This window comes from Canis lupus, chromosome 32, assembly GCF_048164855.1.
Source record: "Canis lupus baileyi chromosome 32, mCanLup2.hap1, whole genome shotgun sequence".
NCBI lineage: Eukaryota > Metazoa > Chordata > Mammalia > Carnivora > Canidae > Canis > Canis lupus.
In genome coordinates, this window is record NC_132869.1 from 22,295,112 (window position 1) to 22,305,464 (window position 10,353).

Genomic DNA, 10,353 nt, shown 5'->3' on the forward strand with positions numbered 1-10,353 from the left:
ATTTGTTTTTTAGGAAGAAGGCAAAAAGAATGGAAACAAGCACAGCTCCTGTATTTTATAACGTAAAATATTCCATTGTTATTCCTGACAAAGCTTGGCCCTTGGCTTTCTTTCTCCTCTTGTTAATAGATAGCCAATTATGTTTTCACTAATTAATTATTTAAATAAATTCAAATATTATTCTTTGAATACATGTTATAGAAGCACAAAAATAAAAAAAATAATTTGGGTAATTTAAGTAATCAAAGGGGAAAAAAATCTGGTTGTTAGTCTAGGGTCTGAATACCTGGATTCTTATTTTATTTCTGATAAAAACTTGCTCTGTGTCCTTGAGCAGCTAACTCTTGTTGAGCATCTTGCTTCCTCAACTGTAAAATGAGGAAGGTGAAATCTTTTTTTTCAGGTCCTTTGCAGCTTCAAAATGCTATTGCTCCGGATACAAGTCAGAGAGTGTGTGCGTTTCCACTGGACTGCACTTTCTTTTCCTCTCTCTGCTATCATTTCACACTGCAACTGTGAAAAGACAGAATGAGATGCAGTTATACTACTGTGTAGTTTGATTAATGTATTCAACTAAAGATTGTTGAATATTCAGAGTTCATCAGTCATGGTTTTGAAACTTGTGAGCATTTTCAGTGTTCAATTGTAAATCCTTCTTGTCTTTGTACTGAAAAGATTTCTATCTGCATTCTTTTTGGTTTTGTTATAAAAACTCATTACTTTTTTATTACAGACTTGGTGGAGCCTTCTCTGTTGAATTGAATCACATGATTCACTATTAGCTGGACATTTAATACTATATTGTCTCTATATTGTTCAGTATTCTTCTTGGTTCTTTTATTTGCACTTTGGAAATGTCTCAGAAGAAGAAATTGAAAGATGTTATTTCTTTGAAATAGTTCACCACTGTCCCAGGAAGGCAGTATTTTAAAGATAATTATTTAAACAAAATTCACTGTTTCCTCTTATTCTTATTAATCTAAACTCCCTACAATAATGAATAGAGGGAATGAGTAATGAAGTGATCCAGAAAATATATGTATATATGTTTTTTTTTTCTTCACAAAAATAGTTGGAAGACTCACTTCCAAAATAGCTTTACTTAACTTACATGTCTTGTGTGTCAGTGCTCCTTGACCACTCTTTCCATATGGTATCTCTTCCAGGTTTTCCACGTGGCTTAGGCTTCTTACAGTATAATACTTTCAGGGTAATTGGACTTTTTACATGGCAGTTTATTTCCCTCAGAGTGATAATTCAGGACACCCAGGGAGGAATAGCAAGGCTTCTTATGACTTAGCCTCAGTAGGCTTAGAATGCTACTTGCATCCCACTCTATTAGCCAATCAAATCACTCAGGCTGGTTAAAGAAGGGAGGAATAGATTCTATCCTTCAGTGAGGGAATGACCTGGACAGACAGGGAGGAATTGATGGTGGCCATCTTAGACAAAAGCATATATATATATATTTGAAAAACTCATAAAGATAATATGATTCAACTTCCTTTTTCTGTTGTTCTCTGTCTATTGAAAACCTTGGCTGAGCATGACCAACCTTAATAGCAACATTAAATAGGCCCATCATTCAGAATAACATGTTGCCTTCTTTACAGAAATCTACATACATTCGCTAAAACTACCAGAAAGGTGAGCTTGAAAATCTCTTAACTTTTGAAGTTTTCTCCCTTGCAGCAAAATCCACTTGGTCAAAAGGGTGAGCCAATGTAGATACTAGAAAACATTCAGGTTCTTTACACTGACCTTAACCGTGTTATCAAGAAGTTCTCCATCTCCAAGATTCAGAAGATTTCATTCATTTACTGCCTAAGACCATTTTCTTGAGATCTCATCTTTTGTATACTTCACAAATATCCCCCAAGCTCCTCCCACACTGTAGCTACTTAGGATAATGATAGTTCACTTCATTTGTATATGGCTTTCTCATTAGAATATAATTAACATGAAAAACACCCATACCAAATGAAATTAGGAATATGTCCTTTTGTGGTTCAGTCTTGGCTCAAACTTATGCTCCATTGAACTTTTTGGTTCTCACATTATAAGAATTTAAACAATCAGGGCACCTGGGTGCTCAGTGGTTGAACGTCTCTGCCTTTGGCTCAGATTGTGATCCCAGGATCCTGGGATTGAGTCCTGCATCTGGATCCTCACAGGGACCCTGCTTCTCCCTCTGCCTATGTCTTTGCCTCTCTGTATGTGTGTCTTTCATGAATAAATAAATAAAATATTAAAAAAGAATTTCAACAATCTGTTATTTTCTCCTTTTTATTTTGTCCATTTTTTCCCCACCTCAAGGACTTGATTCTTATAAAATGTCATAGGCTAGAGTCTTATTATGTATGTCCCTGATGAAACGTCAGTTCATTTGAGAAGACTTTCCTGACCATCTTGTCAAATGTTGCATGCCTACCAGTTCTCTCTGTAGTAAACTTACTTCTTTCTTACCACTTAACTCTATCTGAAATTACTTTTTGTATTGGTTTACTTGTTTATTGTTTCTAATTTCCATTGTTTTATGTCCAGCTCAAGTAACTGGTACCAAATATCTGGGTAGGTGCTTAGTGACCATCTGTTATATAAATTAAATAACCACATAAATAACTGAAAATATATTTGCCATTAATTAATTGATTGGCACTATAGTGACAAGGTTAATATATATTTTATATTCAAAATAACACAAACATCATTCATTTCTTTAGTGGGGAAGAAAACTTTCTGTTGAATTAAAATAATCAAACTGCATATTTACAACTACAGTACTTGGTACAGTTGTAGGAGGATAAGCAAGCAAGAACTGAAACATTTAATAGCACTTTGAGATGATAACGTATCACGTTGAATAGATATTCTCAAATACTATTGGTGAGAATGTAAATTAGGGAAAGCACTTTACTATATATATCAGGAACATTAAAAAGAGTCCTGTGGGGGGGGGGGGGGAAGAGTCCTGCGTTTTACCCAAGAATTCTATTTCTGAGACTTCATCATAAGGAAAAATATGAAACAGAGAAAATAGTACATATGGGGATATTCATTAAGATATTGGATACATAAAACTCTGTGTAACAATTGTGGAAAGATTCAGTAAGATGTAACATACCTACATAATGAGAAATTACCTTATCTATAAAAATTACACTAAGAATGAATTAACATTGAAAACTAATTAAGTTTTTAAGTACAAAAAGGCTGAGTACAAAATTAATGTATTATTCCATTTCAACTATGCCCCAAAATAAGTGTAGAGAAAAATTTGGATTTAAATATTTTGAGAATGAAAAAAATCTTTATTCTTCTTTGTATTTTAGTGTATTTTCCAAATCTCTTACAATGAGCATTCATTCTTTTTTTTTGAGCATTCAATAATTTCATAAGCAGAAAAACTGTCTAAAGTAAAAAAGATTTACAGTAGATCAGTGCGATATTATTAAACAGAACTCTTTTAAGCTTGTTGGATAACTTCATTGTCAAAAAGATCTAAATTCTAATTCAGACTGTAAGACATAGAAATTGAATAAGGGGAAACAACAAAATGCTAACTAGTGGTTGGTGTTTGAAGATGATTTGTTCTTGTTTTTTGGTGTGTGTGTGTTCAAAACAATTAATAATCTTTTATTTCATTTAAATATTTCTTAGAGAGTTGAAGTCTCTTTTCATTCTTATTTCAGTAGATAACAGGTTGAACATAGGAAATTGCCAATATTTTACCTTTTCTGATCTACAAAAAATAGCATTTTCATACATTTGACTTAATACTCTCTGCATCAAATATTGACCTAATAGCAATGCTTACTGATTTTTATAATGCCATGTACTGGTACTTTTGTTTTGTTTTGTTTTGAGTAGTGTTGATGCACATCTTTAAATAAATGGTTGTTCACATCCAGTCTGATTTGGCAGAAACAATAAGTTTTCATGCCAATTTAGAGAGAGGAGAGGGGTTTAAGAAGACAAAAGGATTGAGAAAGACATTTTGCAATATATCAAATATGAGTAATGATATCTCAGTCTGTACTTTAAAAAGCACTGGTGCTAATCTTTCAATAACACTTTGTGTCTCACAAAGCATATTCTCATTAATTATTTGATTTAATCCTCAAAACCTAAGAGGGAGATAATTTTATTCCCATTTTACTGTTTCTGAGTAATTGTGATTTACAAGGTTAGGCAGCTAAAAAGTGCAAGAGCTAAAATTTGAATCCAGATTAGCAATCTACATGGCAGGAAAAACAACTAATTTTTGCATGGAAAGAAATCTTAATTCTTTAGAAAGAAATTATAGTCAATAATTAAAGTTTAAAAATCTAGTCATTTCTAAAGATAATTGTCTATTTGCCTTATATTTCTCTTAAATTATATTCTTCATAATTATTTCTTTAGTTTTCTAAATTAATGTTTAAAATATTCTGTGATTATAAATTTCACATATACATATATATATGTATATCTTCGAATTAACTAACAAAAATTTTTAGGATCGGTGTTTCTGGCAAATGTAGGAATTGATGTGAAATGAAACTGTACTTGGAAAATCTATATAGTAGTCTGTGAAGTATGGATTTTTGAAATGACTATTTCCAAATTCATATTAATATTTGAGAGAAGATGAAGAGAATCTTTTTTTCTTAGAAGTCCTTAGAAGAGATCCACCTTGAGAATTATTTCCTCTTTTTGAATCTAGCAAATAATGTGGTTGGAAATAAAAAGCAATTCAGGGTAATAGAGAAGATATTATGTAGCTTTTGTAGGCAAAATAACCCTGGGAGTCATACTGAGTAATTTGCTTCTTGCCTAGAGAAAGAGGCATTTGTAAACAGTAGGAAGAACAGAGCCTAATTCCAATGGGCCTTTTCTGTTTGTCCTGTCAATGGAGCCCTCCTCTTCATCTGATAAAACACTGCATTTTTCCTGGTTAGATATTTAAGAAAAATCTCACTAATTCTGCCCACTTCACATTTATGGAATGAATGCTTGCCAGTTTCCTATTTTGGGGGGGCCATGTAAATCACAAAATAAATAATGGCAACCCTCTCTTTATAATGCAATGAACTGGGCTACAGATAAGAGGGATCAAAATTACTTACATTGGACTTTCCTGTGTACAATTTCATTAAGGATCACATGCCCTTAAAAAAATGTAGAAAAAAAAAAAGATCACCCTCATCTCTTGGTCTCATAAATGTGTTTACTGAAGGAAAATTTTATATAGGGAAATAATTTGCACCTCTCTCCACCAAAAAGCCTGACTTTCTTTCTTTGTAGCAAACCAATATTCTATTTCAAAATTATCTACATGTGTCACTGAGTGCTTCTCCTAAAACTATTGGGGAAAATGCCCTTTATAAATCAGCATTTAAAGGAAATGCATGAGACTATTTCTGAGTCAACAGTAAACGCATACATTATTCACTTACAATTGTAATTTTAAGTGATCTGCTTAACCTTTGAAATTTTGAAAGCTCCAATTCTTGTTCCATATGCTAGTTTTTATGTATATTCATTTCCATGTGGAAAATCTCTGTCATTGTGAATGTTCTGTTTAAAAACAGACGCTTAACAGTGTCCTGGTTTCATGTGTGGCTAAAGCAAACTCAATCTGTGAGCTGGAATGCATTGGACATTGTTTCCAGTAGGTCAATAAAATGACGGATGGATTCGAGCCAAGTTGTAGCAGAGGACACACATCCTCTGTTGAAATAGCTTAAAAGACAAATTAATATTGAAGTGTGGAATACTGAATTGGACTGTCTTTCAGTGCACAGAAATAGACTAAAGTAGATTACCAAAATGAGGCATGTGCACTTCAGGCAACTAAGACAGAGTTGCTATGCAAACATGAGGTGGTAGATGAAGATTAGAATGTGATATCCCGAAAATGGTAACACTTTAGCCTCCATAATATGTAGTAGGAGATCACAGAAACACCTTGACTCTTAGGACATTTTTAATACCTTGAAATTAAGGAATGTCTATATTTACAACTGCTAACTAAAATCATAGTTCTCACTTTTATCACACTGTAAGAGTATATATTAAAGAATCAACCTCACTTAATACTTTATTAATACAGGACAGAAAAAAAAAACACAACAAAATAACACAAAACTTTAAATGTTGCATCGAAATCCGTGATACCCATTGCCCACAAAAAGAGTTAAAATTCCCTTCATAATCTAGCACCTAAATTATATCATGATTGGGCTTGTATTTTATATCCTATAAAGACATCTATAATGCCTTTTATAGACCCACTACTGGGAGAAAATTACATCTTTGTTTTCATTAACTTTTAAATGAAATTTAGCATTTCCATTGATAATGATGAAGGAAACAAACCACAGTAGTGTAGGAGTACTGTGACATCATCACTAATAGAAATAACAGATATTTTCATATCACATTATGCTTATTGCAGGTCTCCTGAAATACATTGCTTACAGCTCATCGTGACTTTGAAATTAACACAACATAAAGTATATTTCTGAATATTTTTTATAACTGTATTTCACTATATTTGGTTTCCTTTGTAATTCATATTAAAAAATTTGTAGAGGTAGTCCACAGGCATCACCAGACTGCCAAAGAGGCCTATGGCAAAAGAAAGATTAATAATCTTTAGAAAAACTGACTTTAATGATATCTCTCAATTTTTGAGCAATTTTAACTCTATGCCTTGGCCTAGAAGGCTGCTGCCCTCATGCCCCATCCTCAGCTTTCAAGTACAGTTCAGATGTTAGCACATCCATTAGATTATGCCTACTAAGAATCAGTTGATCTTCCTTTATATCCCCTCAAAATTGCTTTTCTATTAGAACTTATGCTGCTTATATTCCAATTAGTTGCTTCCTTTTGTGTTTCTGCTTCTAGAGAATAAGCCTCTTGGGGGCAGGAAGTTTGTCTTATTTAATTACCATTTAATGGTTGAATCTAACTTTATCTCACTATGATTGAAAAATGTGGTCTCTATCTTCATACTTGGAATTTGCTGAGACTTGCTTTATGCCCTGGTACATGAACAATTTTTGTAAATGTTCCGTTTATGCTTGGAAACATGGGATAATCTGAAGTAGTTGGTTGTGGACTTGTTAACTGTGTGACTCAAATCTATATCCCTACTGCTTCTTTTTCCCCTGCTTGAGTCATCAGTTATTTAGAGAGATGTATTAAAATGTTCTGCTATGATGGTAGATTTGTTAACTTCTTATTCTGTCATTTAACTTTATATATTTTAAATCAACATTATTGGGCACATAAAAACTTAGAACTGTTTTATCTCCTTCGTGAACTAGACCTTTAGTCAATATGCAGTGATAATTTTATCTTTAGTAGTGCTTTTTTTGCCTTACAATACATTTTCTCTGATACTGATATAACCCAGCCATTGGGTTAGAATTTTACTGCTATCTTTTTCCATTCCTTTACTTTCAATTTTTCTATGCCATAATGCTTTAGGTATGTGCTTTGAAAATAATATGATGCAGGATTCTATACTTTGAAAAATTCATTCTGAACATCCTTGTCTTTTGCCTGAAGAGTTTAGTCAGTTTACGATGTTTGTGATTACTGATGTATTTTTATTAATTTCTAATATATTTATGCTTTATATTTGCCCTGTCTTTTCTAGTCTTTTATTACTTTTTTTTTAGTTTCAGATTGAGATGTTTTCTCCTTCGTTATATTTTTTCCTTTATTCATTTGAAAGTCTTATTAATTCTATTTGTATTAATTTAACCATTTCTTAAAAGGTTTAATATCCATATTTAAAATTCTAATATTTATCAATGTCTTTGCCTTCCCTTCAAATAACATAACAAATGTGAACAAGTTTAGCTCCCTCCTTTCTTGTTTATTTATTTGTTATTATCCTTTTTATCCCCACAAAGTTCTACAAATTTTCCAATTTATTTATTCTCCATTCCTCTACCTGAGACTTTTGTATCATTTTACTTTTGCTTTTGAAATTTCATTTACTCACATTTTGATGGGGGATAAAAGTTCAGTTTTTGTCTATTTAAAAATGTTTTAACTTTACTCCTTTCTCATTTTAAATAATTTTGCAGGGTATAGAACTACAAGTTGAAAGCAATTTTCTCTAAGCTCTTTGAAAATATGATGCTTCTGAATTTGGACTTCTATTTTACTAAGTCAGTGTTAATTTTTCTTTTCTTTGTAAGTAATCTGCCCCTATCTGTCCCATTGTAAACTCATTTTTATCTCTGGTGTCCTGTAGTTCCATTACACTGTCTATATATGGATTATTTTTTATTTATTCTGCTTTGGATATGAGGAGTCTCCTAAAATTGAGGGCTTGATAACTTTCATCATATCTGGACAATTTTCATTCATTATAACATTGAATATTTTAGTGTCTCTCTCTCATTCTCTTTCTTGTCTAAGTTTCTTACTAGACATGTATTGGACCATCTTACTCTATCCTCCATGTCTCTTAACTTTTCTCTCATATTTTTCATCTCTTTGTTGTACTGTGCTATAGCCTAGCTAGGTAATTTCTTTGTGGCTATCTTCCAGTTCATATTTTTTTCTTTAGCTTTGTTGAATCTGTTTAGCACATATATTAAATTTCTAATTTCAACCACTATACTTTACACATTAGAAACTCTATTTCAGTGCACCTGGTGGTGCAGTTGGTTAAGTATCTGACTCTTGGTTTCCATTCCACTTGTGATCTCAGGGTTGTGAGATCAAGCCCTGTATTGGGCTCTACACTCAGCATGGAATCTGCTTGGGATTCTTTCTCCTTCCCTCTCCCTCTGCCCTTCTTGCTCTTGCTCAACCTCTCTCTCTCTAAATAAATAAATAAATAAATAAATAAATAAATAAATAAATATTTTTTAAAAAAGAAATTCTGGGGCAGCCTGGGTGGCTCAGCAGTTTAGCACCACCTTCAGTCCAGGGCATGATCCTGGAGACCTGGGATCAAATCTTACGTCAGGCTCCTTGATTGGAGCCTGCTTATCCCTCTGCCTATGTCTCTGCCTCTCTCTCTCTCTCTCTCTCTCTCTCTCTCTCATGAATAAATAAATAAAATCTTAAAAAAAAAAGAAATTCTGTCTGGTTCTTTTTCACATCTACCTGGCTTACTTTATGGTATTATTCCTTTGTTGTACTTTTAATGCTCTCTTTTATTTCTTCAGACATATTAATCAATCTCATTTAATATTTACATCTGTCAAAATGTTAATATTGTTTGCAGGTGTGATTCTGTAGTATGTTGTTTTTGCAGAATATGTCTCATAATTTATTTCTTTGTATTACTAGTGATTTTGGTTTTGGTTTTCTTTTTGTGAGCTCACATTCCTTGGACTTTCTTATTACTGCTGTAACAAATTACCATAAACTTGGTGGCTTAAAACAACACAAATTTATTCTTTTACAGCTTTAGAGGTCAGAAGTCCAAAAGAGAGTTTCTTTGGACTGAAACCAAGTTGTTTTGGATTAAAATCAAATCTGCACTCCCTCCAGAGACTCTGGAAGATGAGAAATTTCTTTGCCTATTCTAGCTTTTAGAGCTGCATTGCTTTCATTTCCTAATTTATGGCCCCTTTCTCCATCTTCAAGGCTAGCAGTGTAGCATCTTCAACTCTCTCTCTGCAGTGTCTTCACATCATAGTCTCCTCTGTGTCAAGTCTCCCTTTGTTTCCCTCTTATAAAGATTCTTGTGATAACATTTAGGTCTCACTCAGATAATTTAGGATAATCTCCCTATATCAATGTCTGTAACTTAATCACATGTGCCAAGTTACTTTTGCTGTCTTAGGTAACATTTACAAATTCCAGGGATTAGAATATGGACATTTTGAGAAACATTGTTCAGCCTACCACAGACTTTATCTGTGAAATTATTTGAGACTGGTCTTAAAGTATGTTTCTCCATAAAAAACTTGTACATCTCCTAGTTTTTGGTGATATTGCTAACCCAGAACTAATTTAAACTAAATTTTTATATTTTAGGGGGAGTCAGATAATAAGATGACCTTTCAGCTTTCATCCTCATGAGTGTAGTTTACAGAGGTCACTTCCTTTTTTTCCAGAGCCAAGACTAAGACAATCATGTATCATACTCACCTTCCTTGGTAGGGTGATACCTCCCCACCCTCCTGATGAAGATATTACCCCTTGAAGATTCTGGCTTTAGGTGAGGCTTTGATCTAACTTCTTACTTTACCTGGGCCATAGGCTTTGTCTCCTATTTCCTGTAGAGGTCTGTTAAAACTCAGATTATAGACTGTCAGAATACACATATTTCTCCAGGGGAGATGCTGGTTCTAACACTACCCTGTGGATTAGCACTTTCTACATTTTCTTTCT

At 33.0% G+C, this 10,353-nt stretch overlaps 1 long non-coding RNA gene across 12 annotated transcripts in view; it reads right to left on the bottom strand.

The window, feature by feature from the left end:
• LOC140622860 (uncharacterized) overlaps positions 1-1,306 on the bottom strand; it is a 35,929-nt gene extending 34,623 nt beyond the window's left edge. For all 12 annotated transcript variants that reach the window (XR_012022539.1, XR_012022533.1, XR_012022529.1 and 9 more), the window contains exons 1-2: positions 1,112-1,306; positions 287-513 (exon numbers count right to left, since the gene is read on the bottom strand). This is a non-coding gene — a long non-coding RNA (uncharacterized lncRNA). The remainder of the gene's footprint in view (positions 1-286; positions 514-1,111) is intronic.
• Positions 1,307-10,353: the final 9,047 nt, after the last annotated feature.